The sequence below is a fragment of the Ixodes scapularis genome, unplaced genomic scaffold, assembly GCF_016920785.2.
Source record: "Ixodes scapularis isolate PalLabHiFi unplaced genomic scaffold, ASM1692078v2 PGA_scaffold1__304_contigs__length_218370807, whole genome shotgun sequence".
Taxonomy (NCBI): Eukaryota; Metazoa; Arthropoda; class Arachnida; order Ixodida; family Ixodidae; genus Ixodes; species Ixodes scapularis.
Window position 1 is genome coordinate 189,637,337 of NW_024609846.1, and position 17,138 is coordinate 189,654,474.

Here is a 17,138-nt window from a genome sequence, read left to right on the forward strand (position 1 = left end):
CTGCGTCACCAGCTGAGCGGCGGTTCAGGTCCATGGCAGTTTGGAAAAGTTGTTTATCGTAAGCTGCCTTACATATACAGATAGGTAATAGCAGCTTGTCTTGGGTGAATATTTGAAATGCATTTTTATGTTTTAGGATGTGAAATTTGCATGGGCATACTTGCAATGTGAAACCTTACCAAGCCTGTTCTGAACTTTTATCTTCTTGAGATTTCAATACAGCCGTTTCTGCTGCACACACACTGGCTACTTCGGCCAGGTAGAGACTTGATCTATATAAAGGTTACCAGGTGATATCAACTGCTCAGTGATGTCCGTGGGGATGTTCTATTGTTATCGGACGGCTTACCGCGCTTGGTTCGAAAGGCATTTAAAAAGAGAGTAGTCAGCTGCTGCATGATGCTCCGAGTACTGAGCAGTCGGCGATCGCTTCTTCGCCCTCATGTAGGACACCACCGTACTTCCAGCTCGGCAAGTGCGACTCTTAGTTGACTTGCGTACACACACTGGCTGTGCGTTATAAAACACGCCCAATTGGCAACTTTAATGCAGTCTCGTCTAGTCCCACAGATGTTTAGTTTCGACGTGCATGTTCTGTGTTCGCACTTTCTTCCTCGTTTACGGACAGTCCTAGCTGCCTGCAGAAAACGAGTGTGAAACATGCCAGCAAGTCTCTGAAGCAGTATGCAGTGCAATTTTGGTGTATTGTGCAAGCGAGGAGGAAGAGACTGCACGTTTTGCAGCTGTGGCTGCGAGATAGGCATCAGACTGTTTTAGTAGAGCATTCTTACGGCCCGCTCCGCTGAGCAGGAAAGCACCTGCATGCGCACAACGCTCAGTCAGCAACGACCAATCGGAGCTTAGTTGCCGATGGAGCAGACAACTCCTGCACCTTGGTGGCCACTGCCGACCGAGCGTTATGCGCATGCCTGCTGGCTTTCTCGCTCAGTGGCTGAGCGGAGCGGGCCGTAAAAAGTGCTTAACTAAAACTTTTTTCTGATAGGGGGCGGCTGACGCATAGATATTTCAGGCAGAGAGATGGCCGACATTGCTCACATCAATTATCAGTATGAGCCGCTGCTCTTCGTAATACAGAAATCATGATTCAAACTTCCTCTACCCTTTTTTGACAGGTTTTGAGACATGTTCTCCTGGCAGTATTGTCGGACCAGATATCATTATACCCTGATCCACTCCAATAAATTCTAAGAGGATGAAGTCAGTTGCCACATAGATCGTTCAAAACTAAATCTGGAACGCGCTCCTCCTTCCTGTTTTCCACTAAATTCAGCACGTTGTCTCACTATGTGATTCGTCTGCGAAGAAAATTGAACAGATAAACGATATTACTTAATAAATCGATGTCCCATACATAATAACATGCATCTACCAACCACTGTACACTTCCTCAGTACTGATTTGGTATTTTCAGTTGATTTGCCTGAACTATTCGTGCCTTTATATATCTTAATTATGATCTCGAGAGAATGTTTCTTGTCATGTAATGTCACATGCTTAAAGTGAGGCTTGCGGGTATTTTCAGGGGCTATGGGGCATGCCGAAGGTAATCACTCAACGTGAGTTAATGATAGAGGTTGCTAATATATACTAGTTTGTGTTTAAGTAGCTCTTTTATTTCATTAAGTGTGGAGATGAGTTATACTCGTAAAGGTGCCAGTATGCGGGAATACGGGGGATCATACTCTGAAATACATTATATGTTTACATGTGTCTACCCAATCTCATTAGTATACGTACAACAATGAGCTGCATATTTCAAGGATATGATGTGTCATTGTCTTAGTAAGACTAATGAATCGCTATATTTACCTAAAAATGCTGGACCTGGATATCAGGGACTGCGCACCTATTGTAACGAACGACAATATTAAACTACGTGCCTACTACTCCGCCAAGCGCGCCCGTCTCTCAACATGCCCTTTTGAATTAAAATAGATGATTTCGACAAGCCTTTCTCTGAAGTGTGCCTTTTCCATACAAATAGCTAAACATGATTATGAGGTAACTGGGCCATTTTTGCCCCCCGATCATCCAGTGTGTTGTTACAGGCGAGTCCCTTGGGGTGATCGAAATATTGTTGTTGTAATATAGTTTCCAGATTGACAATAAAATAAAAACAATTAGTGCATTAGCTACAAAAAGTTATCCTTTTACATAGGCTGGTTGTCTCAGGCCCCTCACCCCACTTTGAAATCCTGGGATTATCATTTGCAGCTGATAACGATGTAACCTGTCATTCTACTCTGGTGTTGATTCTCTTGACAAGTGCTGTAAGGAAGGAATCGCCTTCCCGGGTGCACGGTCGACTGGCATCACAAGCTGCATGACAAGTGTGAAGAAAATTTTCTAGGCCCGTGGCATGCAGCCTTTTTCATCCAGCGCGCTCCTCTGGCGACAAGCCTATGATTATCAGCCGAGCTGTAGCTTCACTGAAATTGGCAATAAACTATTACGGTAACAATTGTGTATGTTTAATTTACTACCCACTTATGAGTGACAGATGAATGTGGCAGGTGCTCCACCAAAAAGATGTGTACCTATGCCAGAAATGTACTTCCACGCAGAGTGAAAAATAAGTGTTTACACACATTATTTGTTAAAACTACCTATATTACGAACTACATAATTTCTATTCAGGTGTGAATATCACAAAAAACCAAACGTTAACCTAGAAAACAAGACCGGGGACAGTACACTTTTAGCCCTCTAGCCGGGAGTCTTCCTGGTACCTTGCAGTACTGCTGGTACTGCGCCGGCGATTTGTGTTGGCAGTAGCCCAAGAGCTCGCTGGGACAATACAAGACCGGGAACTCTAAGGCTTGAGGCCGCTTGTCTAGGACCTTGCTGGAATCTGCTGTACTGTTGGTAATATGCCGGGTAATTGCGGTGGCAGCATCCTGGGAACTCACTCCCAGTTAGCTCCAGTCACTGGCCAGTGACTGGCAATCTCACTGACCCGTTGTCGCCCCATAAGGTGCTTCTAGCGTAGCCCGAGTAAGACATTCCCGGCCAGGCCGGTACCACCCCGTTCCCAAACCGGCGAGTTGTGGTACTTGGGTTTGTGCCGCATTTTTTTATATATCCTCCTTTTACCAGGTCTGACGAGGGCGCGTCTTCAGCGCTCTTTTGGAAGTGTTTTCATTGCAACACTGCGTTTGAAGTAGAAAAAAAAGCTTTGCTTATATTCCTGATTACGGAAGCGAAATGCACACATTTATTTTTTTTCAGATACAGAAGCACTTTAGTTTCTATTTAGTTCTTCCGATATTCTTTTCAGATAAAGGTTGTAAAAGGGTTATATAATATATATATATATATATATATATATATATATACGTATGTCTCAGTGTGTCGAACCGAAAAAAATACGGGTTCGGTTACGGTTCAGGTTCAGGTAAATTTATTTTGTTCCGGTTCAGTTCCGGTTCGATTAATTCGATCCGCGAACCGGTTCGCGAACCGGTTCGGGGCGCTGAACCGGTTCGCGAACCGGTTCGGAAATTATAAATGAGAAATTGCAACATCAAAATAAGTTACAAATAAAACATCTGAAATCAGCTTATACGAAACGGGATACATCGTAGTGTAAGGCTCAGGATTTCTACGAGGAATGGTTTCTTTATGTGCGCTCAAAGGTTACCTCACCGACGTTTACGCGTTCGGACTTCATCTAAGTGGGTCCGACGCAGTAGCTGTAAAATCCGCGACCTCTTTACAAACCCACTTACAAGTAGAACTCGCTAGCTATCCCGCCACCTCAACGTGTAAGCAATTGAAGGAACAGTGGGGAGAAAATACAGCTTTCTTTATTTGAACTAGCCTTCGGTAACTCAAATTAGACCCTTAAGGCTGCGGTCCCACGGCAGCCATCTTGAACAAGGCGTTAGTTCAACCAATAGATGGCGACACGCACCCGTGGGGTGGCCCAAACATTGGTTCACAGTGGGATGGCTCGAGCACCATCACGTTCCCCTCGTGGCCTTTCTCGCGCCGCTGCCAGCTGTGCTCAGCTAACTCAAGTAGCGTGGCCCAGCAAACGGATGTATGCGAGAATGTCAGGCTGGGTATAAATTGTTCTCTGATATAGGGAGATGCGGTTCGGCGGGTGTAACGGGCTTTCGCAATAAATCTTACCAAGAAGGAATCAAATGCTGATTGACATGTCAATATTCTATCAATACAAATTTCCTCTGCAGGAATGCACGCAGTAGACTCAATCTTCCAAGACGCCAGTGGAAGCGGACGTCAACTAAACTGCTTCGGGATTTACGGTACATACCTCACCATTTTAATGACGACTAAAATAACGTCACGAACTGTTGTGTTTCACGGGGTCCGGAAGATGTTGTAAAGGTTGTTACGATATAGTTCCCAGAAACTTTCTGGAAAGACTCGAAGTCTTCGTTGAGTCCAACGCCATCATGAACAGTAACTGAAAACGATCCACTATTCAGTCGGTGAGTGGCGAAACGTATCCGCATCTGCGGAGTCATGGTCGATGCGTACTCTAAGTGGCTGGAAGTTTACACGATGCCTGCCACGACGTCCAAACACGTCATTGACGTTCTACGGTCTCTTTTACCCACTTTTGCCCTACCGAAAATACTTTTCTCTAATAACGCGTCAAATCCTGCTTCAAATAAAATAAACAAGTTTTTGAAGAAAAAAAAAAAAAAAAAAAAAACAAACGGCACCAGGCATCACATTAGTTCACAATACCATCCTGCAACTAACGGGCAAGCAGAACAGATGGTGTGCGAAACGAAAAAAAGCCCTTTTGAAGCTTACGGAAGAAGCAGTTCAGTGAAGAATCGCCAGGTTCTTGTTCCAGCAGCACGCGACGGTCTCATATTACACGGTAAAAACACCCACCGAAGCAATATTCGGCGGACGAAGAGCCACACCCCTTGATCTGATGATCCTACGAACGAAGATCGAGAGATTCCCAGATCGGGTGTAATGGCAGTTTATTCGGTCGGACAACTCGTCTACGTGAGGAATTTCAGCGGAAGTCGGGCCTTCCATGTAAAACTTGAGTAGAAAAGGCTCTATGTTGGTTGACCAGAAGGTGTCATCCCTCTGAATACGTTGGATATCAATGCCCTTGAGTGTAGATATAACTAAATCACAAAACTCTCTTTGTGTATTGTGTAACTGCGTTTGTATTTGGTAGTAGAAGCTATGGTGGTGATTTGGACCTTTCACACCAGGCTCCTTTTTCTTATTTTTCGCCTCATACTCCTTCGCGGTTTAAGTATGCTTCAAGAATCTTTTGGAACGGGGACACTTTACGTCAACGAGGCCATTTGTTTCAAGTAGTCAATCAGGGAATGCTCCTAGAAATCCGTCCCTCATATTAACGAATAAGCCGCGCTTCTGCACAGTGCAGTTTTCCTGTCCCACGTACAGTTGTAAAGCAGCATCCTCATTGATTCTACCATATCCTGTTATGGGTGAAGAAAGTCTTTGGGTACACGATACTTGAAACAAGTCAGGCACTGAACGTTGTGGTTCGACACCCACTAATGTCGTCGTCCTTATTGAGGAGTTTCAGCGAATATAGGGGGCGCTCCGATCGATCCAACATGGCGGACAAGAGGGGGATAGGTTTGCGACGCCCGTAGACTGGCAGAGTATAAATTAAACAAAGCGTGTCGTTCTCTGTTTGTTGCCGTGTGCGAGACGATCATCGCTTCAACCAAGACCCACCGTGATGCTACAAATGAAGTGTTCAAGCCAGTCGAGGGCAAGATATCTTGCCATAATCAAGATATGTGTGCAAGTGTTCGACGTGAGCTCTCACGCTGGTGCAGCCGGTGCAGCTGTCATCAAGTTGAACCGAATGTACGTGGGTCCAAAGAAAGGTACATATCAACTATGTTCGCGCGTTGAAACTATGACGTGTACTTTATCTAAGACTAAACTTATCGGTCTGCGGCTACAAACATTTTCGTTGACGTTGAGTAGATGATGTAACCATTCAGGCCTCGCATTAAAAGGTGTTGGGAACTCTTCGGTTGTTCTAGCTAATTGCGCTAAAAAGCGGTTGGATGGAAATTATGACAACTGCAGCATACAAGGGACGATTGAGGTCTTTATCCTGCGTTCTATGTATCGAAACATCGGTATCCTTGGTGTTATATTGCGATCAGCTGGTCGCCGATCGTCCCGTTTTTACGCATAATGTAAACAAGCCCCGGAAGCGCCAATCTCATTTCGATGTGCTTGTGCACCCCTACAAGCCTCGTTTTGGCTCTTGTGGAAAGCTTTATTGTAATAGCAATAGTCTCATCGCTCATTCGAGTTGTATGTGCCACGGTGATATCTGCTGACAAACAAGTCTATTAAATGCGAGAAGGAAAACGAAGGTAAAGCTTTTCTAAGTGTTTTCTTTTTACAGAACAGGGCAAAGCTTCTAAAACAAGAGCAAACCAAGCTGATATTTGAGTGTGCTCAAGAATGAACGCCAAAGGTGCTTATGCTAAGTGGTAGATGTATGCAGTTGATTTTCTGTTTGCCTCTGCATTGTAAATTGGAAGATATGTATCAGCAGAAGACACGTGTCCTTTTGAAAATGTCTTTTATTAGGGCGAAAATAGGTTTTCATACACAAGCGAAGAGTTTGCAACACCATTTAATGGAGGCCTGAACAGTTACATCATCTAAGCAACGTCAACGAAAATGTTTGTAGCCGCAGACCGATAAAATTAGGTTTAGATAAGTATGCGTCATAGTTTCAGCCTCAAACACGCAACATTGTTGATATGTGCCTTTCTTGATAACTGCAGCAACATGAGAGAGCCCACGTCGTCGAACACTTGCACACATATCTTGACTATGGTATGGCAAGATTTCTTGCTTGAAGTGAAGATCATCTCGCTACGACTAGCTACGACCACCCACCGCAGCGATGCAGGCGTCGAAGGGGCGCAACGCAGTCAGTCGCCGTCACCTGACGCTGCTCGTTTGGCATTCACGGCTTGTGCTTGTGTGTGCTCAGTGGCTAGATATGGGCCTCAAGAGCAGTTCTTCAGGCCCAATGGCGTTCGCCGAAGAACTTCTGAAGAAAATGCCACCCAGGAAAAAAAGCACGAAGACGCAACACACCAGCTTGGCGGACTATGCACTGGGCGCGGAAATCGGGCCCTGCGGATTATACACCAAATGCAAACTATCTAAACAAAACAAAAACATTTTTATGCTCAAATTGGCTTCTGCGGACTTTACGCCTGGACACTGGTGCCTGTTATTATGCACTGTATATTCACTGCTGCTGTTTGTTGTGGCTTTAGACTGCCTTCCTGTAATGATGCAGAGGGGTCCACTGAACCTTGAAATAAAGATATTTAAGCACATCTAGATGCAATGTCCCTTGAAGCCAGATGGTCAGGGAAAAGGTGTGCCATTACCTAATTTGTCAACAGCACACCATGGTCACGATCAAAACTTACCGAGTCAATGGGCAGTTTTTCACCAAAATATTTATTGCCGTGTAATCACCAATTTGGTCCATTAAAAATCTTGAGGCACATTCATTCTGGATCTGCAAAGCTTATGCTGTAGACATGCATCATCACATGAGCATGTTTCTTATCAATCTTAACGTTAGTTATGCAACGAAATTCCCATATCGCCACATTTTTAGCAAATTGAATGGTCCCACCTGTCACACTGTTAGCTTTGGAAGTAAACCAATTCAAAATACCACCAGTGGCATACATCGATCGTGCCAAGCATTAGTGCCCGCATGTGGCACAAAAATGTCCTAACTAGGGAAGCAAACTTAATCGATCGTGTTGATTAAAGCACTTAAGTACGGAAGAAATTATCGATCAGAAGGTCACTCGAAAAGGAAGTTTTCTCGCTGAATGAATATGACTTTTTATTGGGCGTTCCGCAATGTAAGGCCGAAGACATTCACTCCGTGATCGGTAAAGAAGCATTTGCAGCAGTCGGTCGTGCGTACTAAAAACAACAAAAACAAAGGTGGATTAGAAACGCGATAGATTCGCCTTTGCACGGAGCACTTACACTCAAAATCGTGTCAACATAAAGCGACTATGGCCCACCTTGCTAGCTGCAATCTTAAAATTTATCCGTGTAGTGGTCACACCCGTGCACCAACCGAAAGCGTTGCTGCAAGGCCCTCCGCCGTCAACTTTGAGTCGCTGTTGTGTCTGAAGAACTGCTCTATGAGCTCCATATCCAGCCACTGAGCACATACACAAGCACAGGAAATAATACTCGGTTCCAAGTACAAGCGCAGAACCCGGGGCGGCAAGCCCTGAATGCCAAACGACCTGCGTCGGCGACGGCGACTGACTGCGTAGTACACAGGTTGCGCTCCTCCGACGCCTGCATCGCTGCGGCGGGTGGTCGTAGCTAGTCGTAGCAGATCGTGTCACCTCTGTTGCTCGTACCGAAACACTAGAGCCGCGTAATATTCTTGCTGCCGAAGTTTATAAGCCTACGTACGCGGCCAACGCATATACACAAAGCCAACGCCCAGCGAAGCTATCCCCCTCGTTCTCTTTCGGCGATCGGCCGCCAGGGCGGTGACACCGTCGCTGAAACTCCTCAATAGAGCCTCATCATGTAATCATTACCTCGTCACCTCATATTGCTCTTCATCAACAGTAAGTACAATAGGCTACCGCCATATTACAATCCAAGAATTGAAAAATTGAGTCGTTCAGTCCTTCAACAAACTTATTATTTATGTAATGTTATTACGTTACATTACCTCGAGACGATCGACGTCCATCGTCGATCTTCAAATACTTATACCTGTATATAAATTAGACGGGGGGGGGGGGGGGGGGGGGGTCGGTGGCCGAGTGCATGATCTAGCGCACACCAGCTCGGACCACTGCAGAACCCTCCCCGCCCCTGCCCGTATCGATCTGGAAGAGCATCGTACCGGCGTGCGGTCGTGTATCCCTACTGCGTGGTGCACGTTAAAGACCCCAGGTTTTCGGTTGCACGGCACTGGCTAAATTGCTCATCTACAGCTGAGACACTAGACGCCCAATGAGGCGGACTAACTTCCGGCTGTATAAACATACACACAACAATTTGCAATTAGACGCATAAACACAAAGAACACAGCGTGCCGCCTCTTTTCTTTGGATGCCTTTTTTAAACCAGCGAAAGCTCGCGCGTTCTCTCTTTTGAGACGGTTAGAACGGTCGCACATAAAACCCGCGTTTCTCCTATCCAGCCGCTTCCTTCTCTCATTATGTGTAGTTGGTTATAACTAAATAAGCTATAATAATGGTGTATTGTTCATATTTATTTTCAGTTTCAGTCAGGGAAAATGAGTTTCGCGGGAACAAGAGCCAATAAATGAGCTGCGTTTAGAGTATCAGCACACTCTTCCCCGACAGTGTTGTGAAGGCCGCCATTATGGGTCTTGTGCAGAGCAAACGCAACTGCCGATCGTCATGATTCAAAAGTGCGACTTCCTCAGCATTAGATCCGGTGTCAGGAAGCTGATGCAATATTGCTTTGCTCTGTCGCGGACTGTTTAAACATTTGTGGAGGACGGAAAAGCGTTTTTGTGATTTTAGATAAAGCTTCAGATAGCTGGCAACCATGATTTTAAGTCACAATATGCTTAAGTGTCGTTACTCTGAAACGTAGCTTATTTAATGACACTATTCATGCCCTTGTTCAAGGAGCTTGTTATACATGAAGGCGCCATGACGTAAGCCCCGTGGGTTCCACAAACCACTACCTTTTGACGCCTGCTTCTTCCTCATTGTTCCCGCTTGTGCCACTAAATTAGCTACGCTTCAGAGTAGCGACACTTGGCCATATTGTGACTTAAAATCACGGTTGCCAATTATCTGAAGCTTTATCTAAAATCACAGAAAACGCTTTTCCGTCCTCCACAAATATTTAAACACTCCACGACAGAGCAAAGCAATATTGCATCAGCTTCCTGACACCGGATCTAATGCTGAGGAAGTCGCACTTTTGAATCATGACGATCGGCAGTTGCGTTTGCTCTGCACAAGACCCAAAATGGCGGCCCCCAAAACAATGTTGGGAACGGAGTTCTGATACTCTAAGCGCAGCTTATTTAGTGACTCTAGGCATGAAGTGAACTCGGGTGCATTCTTTTCCTCTTCGTCTTTATTGTTTATTGATTTCAATCATATCGAATAATGAACACATTATATCACGCTACGCTTGTCTAATTATTTGTTTTAGATTTATGAACCTGACCCAGTACGTAAACCATTCATTTATCGATAGTAAATCTTGCAATATATTTTTTTAAATGTGAAGGTAAAAAGACACGGAGATTGATGATGATACAGACGCCAACGCCGCCCTCGGAAATTTTTTGAACATTAGAAATCAGCAGTTTGTCTGCCATCCGCCAGGTAGCGCAACAAAACACCCAAACAGTTTTTAATTGTTTTTAAAATTAGCTCAGCTCTACACCTATTAAAAAACCAAAGCAAGATCATTGTGAACATTTAGTACATCGGAATGTGTATCTATTCCAAACAATAAATATTATTAGATGCCAGTAAATCTGTTTGATGTCTAAAAAAGATATGCGTCAAAAACAGGTAAGTTTGAAGGGCTCCTGGAGCGTTATGACTTTGAAAATGAAAAAAAGCCATCTTCCATCTCTTGGGCAACCATTGTAGCTCTAAATGTTATAAAAGATTTTATCATAGTTTAATTATTTCCTAAGTGGCATTTAAAGTACCATGACTCGAAGCACAAAAAATGCTACGTTTGATATAAAATATCTAAACAAAAAAATTTTACACAACATTAAATTTTTTTTTGCATATTACCAATTATAAGCACTACATCTGTAGCTAATTTCATTGTCCTAACGGTTGTCATTAAAAACATATTTGTGCTGAAATATGTCAATTTTAGGACAATATTTGGAGGGATGAAAAAAAACAAAGTACTGCAAACACCAAAAAAGTGTATCGTCCCATTCTGCTCCGACATCATCTTAACAAAACTGCTATATTGGAACCGTGTTATCTTTAATGGATCGTTCGTAAAACATGAACTAGCGGAGCAAGTGAGGGTCCGCGCCATCATATTCGCAACGCTACAAATGCGCATGAGCAGTATAAACCAATACACACATAATATCAAATGAAAGAGGATTGCATTGCCTTTCGAATGACATCAATCCCACAAAACAGGATTTAAAAGGAGATGAGTAATGACCTGCCAAAAAGTACCTAAATTGCCAGATTCAGTGGGACCGTGGCCTTAAAGAAGTTTTCATTGAACAAGATACGGACTATGAAAAACACTTCACCGAACGCAACGCCAGAAGGCCGTAATAGGATGAATATTAAAATAGAAGAGTTCGCTGTCTCACAAATATGTCAGCTTTTAAGTGCCTATACGAACCCCGATGCATTATTATCGAACTCCACAGCCTTTTCCTTTCTCATTCTGATGGATGCAAGCTTCAAGAACTCGCGCGTTCTAGAAACGTGTTATGAAATGAGCACACAGCAGCATTTAGGATTTACGAGATTGTAGAAAAATGAAATCCCGTGACGCGATTTTTTTTTTTTTCTGCACAGCCTTCCGATTTTCTTTTTTCCGTGCAAGCCGCGACCAGCGCAATACTGGTTCCTATGTCAAGATTCGTGGATGCAGCGTTTATATTCCTAAGACTGAGTGGAGAAGAAAAATATGTAAGCAAGGTGTGTGTCAGTTGACGGCACTTAAAAAACAAATGGCATTGATAGCACAATCATTGTCAACAGCGCGTGGCCGAACCGTTTTGACATGAGCCGGTAACCGTTATTTTTTTTTCCGGTTCAGTTCCGGTTCGGGTTCATCGCGCTAACAATATAACGGTTCGAGTTCGGGTTCAGTTCCGGAAAAAATACCGGTTCGGTTCCGGTTTTCGGTTTGGTTCGGTTCCGGTTCGACACTCTGATATATATATATATGGGTGGTTTCATCTCAAATCGTGCAGGCAAAAAGGGTCGAATTTTTAATTTCGACGAAAAAAATATATGTTATGGCGGCGTTTCTAAAACCGCAGTCGCCACAAACCGCAAGTTCGTCGGATTTTTTGTTCTCGACATATGAATTTTTAAAGAGGCCGCGGCGAAAAGCAGTGTTTTTCACACCCGTCGTGGGTCGGATGTTTCGCTTGATCTCCCGCCATGGATATTCAGTCCACATTATAATATATTTTTTGAAGCACTCTTTGGACACATTTAAAAGGCTCCAATACCATGAAATAATTTTAGGCCTTTTGCTTTTTTTCTGTAGAAATGTCAAAAACGCCTCCTCGGTCAAGTGTTCACGAACTTTGACAATTAATTACTGGGGATATACTTGGGTTACACCGATATTTTTTATGTCCACGGAGAGCCCAAAACACGCTCTTTATATTTATTATAAAATGCTTTGGTTGTGTAAAATATCCTTTGCGGTACGTTTACGTTAATATTATGCAAAAACCAAAAAGTACCATTTTTGAAATTGATTTTCTCAAAAAACCCATTTTTTATTTTTTTTATTTTTTGTTCAAATGTAGATATGATAGTTGTCTACACGAAAATCAAGCCTAGAAAGTGTATATTTTGTTTGTATGTTCTACATTTAAGCATCAATATCGTACAAAAAAGTGTTTTTACGGCTCCAAATGGACTTGCGAATTGCGCGTCTTCACAAGCTTGGAAATACTTTTTTTCTTTTTTTAAACGTTCCCACATAAAAATGAAATACAGTATTTCCACCCAGATATATTTATTGATTATTTAAATTTTATTATAGGCGGCAAGCTACATCGGAGGAGTTCCAAAAAGAAAAAGCAACACTTATTAACAGAGCAGCAGGTGTCGTAAATTTTTAACGTGTAGGAGTCGGCAGACGTCTTATTGATTCGGGGCCCTCATTGGCCTGCATGAACGTCCCGCCCTTTCGGAGCCAGCAGATGACCACGACCTTTCGCGCTCGTTGTGTTAGATGGGACGGCCCGTGACAGTAAAGCGAGCAGCGCACCCTGTGTCACGAGGAGGGAAATGGTACGATTCTGTCGTTGACGCGGCGAACAGTGACAGCCACCCAGGAGGAGTCTGTCAGAGTATTGCACAAGGGAAAGCAATGGAATCGTTGCCTGAAAGGATGAGGACACCAGGGCCTTACAATGTCGACGGTCAACAACTGTTCTGCCAGCCAAAACAACGCCACGTGCGCGCTAAAACCGGCGGCGCGGGACAGAAATCCCGCAGACGCACACACGAAGATGGGCCGGTTTCGTTAGGGATGTGGGGGAATTTGAAACCAGTCATCCGTGCATGCGTGAAACGATACCGCCTGTTTGCCCTAGCTTCGAGCGCCCTATCCTTACCTTGAAACGGCCGTGCTCTCTCTCTCTCTCCGGGGAGATCCGATAGCACCGAAGGGTTATCTATTAAACTTGAGGAAGAAAACGAGAAGGGAGTGTTTAAGTTTAATTATCCCCACCAACCCGCTCGTTCTGTCCTTATAAAGGGTTATCTCTTTTGGAAACAGCAAAGCCCGGAGACTGACATTAAAACGAGCGTGTTGGTAAATATACTTGTCTTTGTATTCTGCCCGGAGACTAGTTGGGTCGAAGTCAGCCTCCTTGTCAACTATAACCGTTTGTGAAGAGTGGGCTTCTCCCGAGATGAAACGTTAGCGCCGGCTGACGTGTTCTTTTGAAAAAGGAAAGGGGACAGAGAAAGTTTGAGTAACTGCAGAAACTACCTCGAAAGCTCCTCTCCCGATATGAAGCTTGAAGCATAGTCTCGGTTACCTTCTCGCGCATCGCCTGCTCGAATCTATTCTTCACTTTCTTTCGTACAGCCACTGTTCCGCACAGCCGTCGTGGATGTGCGTAATAGAGGGAGGAACAGATTAGAGCATCATCTGGACGCCGTCATCCTGCAGACTTCAATGTCGTGGGACCGACTCGTGCGTGTTTCTTCGCCCCGCTGAACTTTGTTTCTCGGGTGCGGTTTTTTCTGAACGTTTTTTTTTTTTCAATGTTTTTTTACTAACTTTTTGTTAGCACTGTTCGGTTGTTGGGTTTATTTCGGCATGGCGTAGCGGCCAGGCGGTGATGTAGAGAGCCTGTTCGCACGCATTTGGTTGCGTCCCGTTTAGGGAATGCCCGGGGGAGTTGTTTTTTGTTCGTGTCATGTGCGGCTGAGTTTTCCCTCTTTATTAAATTATTGATTTTTTTTTTTTGTTTTACCTTTACGTGCCGTCGACTTCTTTGTCTGACTCTCCACCAGCCGTGGACCTATAGCCTTGCCACCACTCGAACCTAAATACTTTATTTTTTTTTAACGCAATTTTCGTTAAGATGGGAGTTGGGCAATTTAATTCCTATTTATTTATTTTTATTTCCTACCCCTCTCCATGACACACTCTCTGTGTGTTTCGGACCGTTTCTGTGTAACCACTTTTGTGTATTACGGAAGTGAAAGGACATTCCCTGGTGACCTGTGCGATGTGCTGTGAACAAGCCCCAGTGTTTGGTTTCGTAAAGAATTGTATATATCGACAATGTGGTGACTTTCTTTGTCTTAGTAATATGACAGCTAATAGATAGTCGTGCTAGTTTACTTTGAAAGGTTTATAAATCGAAACAATACGACCTCTGTGCCTTTTGGTTATTGAAAGTCTACTGGGCCTGCTGATTTGGTTAGATATGTATCTCATGGTTCCCGCTCTTATCAAAACATACATAAATATTCAATACCACAAAATCTGTTTATAATTGATTACAAAATGCAGAAGAAAATTCAAGAAAACGTTTTCGCAATTCATAGAGACGTATGGGTCGCTATGTCTGACTTAGGTCTTGCAAAACAAAGACGTCTTTTTCCGATATGGAGGCCTAAATATAAAACATGCAAACAAAATATACACTCTCTAGGCTTGATTTTCGTGTAGACAACTATCATATCTACATTTGAACAAAAAATAAAAAAAATAAAAAATAAGTTTTTTGAGAAAATCAATTTCAAAAATGGTACTTTTTGGTTTTTGCATAATATTAACGTAAACGTACCGCGAAGAATATTTTATACAGCCAAGGAATTTTATAATAAATAGAAAGAGTGTGTTTTGGGCTCTCCGTGGACATAAAACATATCGGTATAACCCAAGTAGATCTCCAGTAATTAATTGTCAAAGTTCGTCAACAATTGACCGAGGAGGCGTTTTTGACATTTTTACAGAAAAAAAGCAAAATGCCTAAAATTATTTCATGGCATTGGAGCCTTTTAAATGTGCCCACAGAGTGCCTAAAAAAAGATAATATAATGTGGACTGAAAATCCATGGCGGGAGATCAAGCGAAACATCCGACCCACGACGGGTGTGAAAAACACTGCTTTTCGCCGCGGCCTCTTTAAGAATTCATAAGTCGAGAACGAAAAATCCGACGAACTTGCGGTTTGTGTCGACTGCGGTTTTAGAAACCGCGCCATAACATATATTTTTTTCATCAAAATTAAAAATTCGACCCTTTTTGCCTGCACGATTTGAGATGAAACCGCCCATATATATATATCTTGTTAGGAAAAGAGGAAGCAAAGAGCTCGGCCTGCTGGGTCCATTTCTCCTTCAACAACGAACAATAGGTGGATTATTGTAGCCATTGACGACCTCACCCACTACGCTGAAACCAAATGCGTTGCAACTGCCACTGCCGAAGAAGTTGCCACCTTCTTCTTGCAGAATGTTTTGTTCCGCCACGGCGCGCCGCAATATATTATAGGTGACCGAGGTACGCTTTCGTTTCGCAGCTTCTTTGCGAAGTTCTGCAAATGGCATCCACCATTCATATTGTCATGACCGCATACCATCCGCAAACTGATGGACTTACCGAGTGCCTCAACCACTCTTCGACCTAAATGATTTCAATGTATGTTTGTAACAACCAAACTACTTGGGATACCGTCGTGCCCTACACCACATATACCTACAATACGGTTCGCAATCAACTACTGGCTACTCCCCATATTACCGTCTCTACGCCCGAGAACCTTTCACAATGCTGGACACCACTGTCCCCTACGTAGACGATCCTCCCTTGGACCCCTATCCCGCCCATATCGTCTCTCAAGCCGCAGACGCCCGCCAAATCGCCCGCCTCCACACGTCCCTATTGCAACAGCAACATATGCTCCGCTATAACTCATTTTACCGCCCAGCGACTTACAACATCGGAGATGAAGTACTCCTCTGGTCACCTTCTTGTGCTGTTGGAAGATATAGAAAGCTCCAGAACAAGTACATCGGGCCTCTGCGCGTCATCCGCCAACTGTCGACCACAAACTACGAGGTGGCACCTCTGTCGCCCCGTCGAGACCGTCGGTCGCACGCGTCAGACATTGTACGCGACGCACGAATTCGGCCCTATCACCGCCCGAACGGCTAATTGCACAACCCTTGTCCCATCAGAAGCCGCGGGATGACCGGCGCCTCCACAAGCCGGGGGATAATGTTAGGAAAAGAGGAAGACAAAGAGCTCGGTCTGAAGACGCGCACCCAGAAGGCTCGTGCTTTTTGGCTGGGGGCATTGTCGAACCGCCATTCCATCACGCCTCATAGTAAAACCCATCCAAAATTAAATCATCATGTACGACCTTTAGCGACAATCACATTATATATATATATAAATTCTGTATATATTCGCAATTAAATTGAAGGGGCAGATATGATAAAAAAATAAACCAATCGGAACACCAATAAACACAAGATGCTGAAAGTATTTGTGGCACTTACCTTCGTAATGGTAGTGTTGAGACTGTCGTAAGCGACGCTGTAATTGGAATTACCGCGGTCAAAGCCTAGCACCACATTCGAGCCTGGAATTACATTGAAGCGGAACGCCGAAGTGAGTTGACACATCTGCGTGTGAAAGAAAAAAATGAGACCCAGGTATTTTTTTACGAAGAGAAGACAGCTCGCTTTAAGGGCAACTACAGCAGCTGACGCGAGTTCAACGACGAGTCTGCATTTTCAGATATTCTGAAGATAATTTTGAGTGCAAATATTCCAAAAGCCGGGAATCATAATGATCAAAAAACTGCGCCGACTTTACTTAACAAGATTAACAATTTA

General features: G+C 43.8%; 1 long non-coding RNA gene across 1 annotated transcript in view; it reads right to left on the reverse strand.

Moving 5' to 3' along the window:
* Nucleotides 1-16,922, reverse strand: part of LOC121836193 — a 53,801-nt gene extending 36,879 nt beyond the window's left edge. Inside the window, exon 1 of the long non-coding RNA XR_006077825.1 lies at nt 16,800-16,922. This is a non-coding gene — a long non-coding RNA (uncharacterized LOC121836193). The remainder of the gene's footprint in view (nt 1-16,799) is intronic.
* Nucleotides 16,923-17,138: the final 216 nt, after the last annotated feature.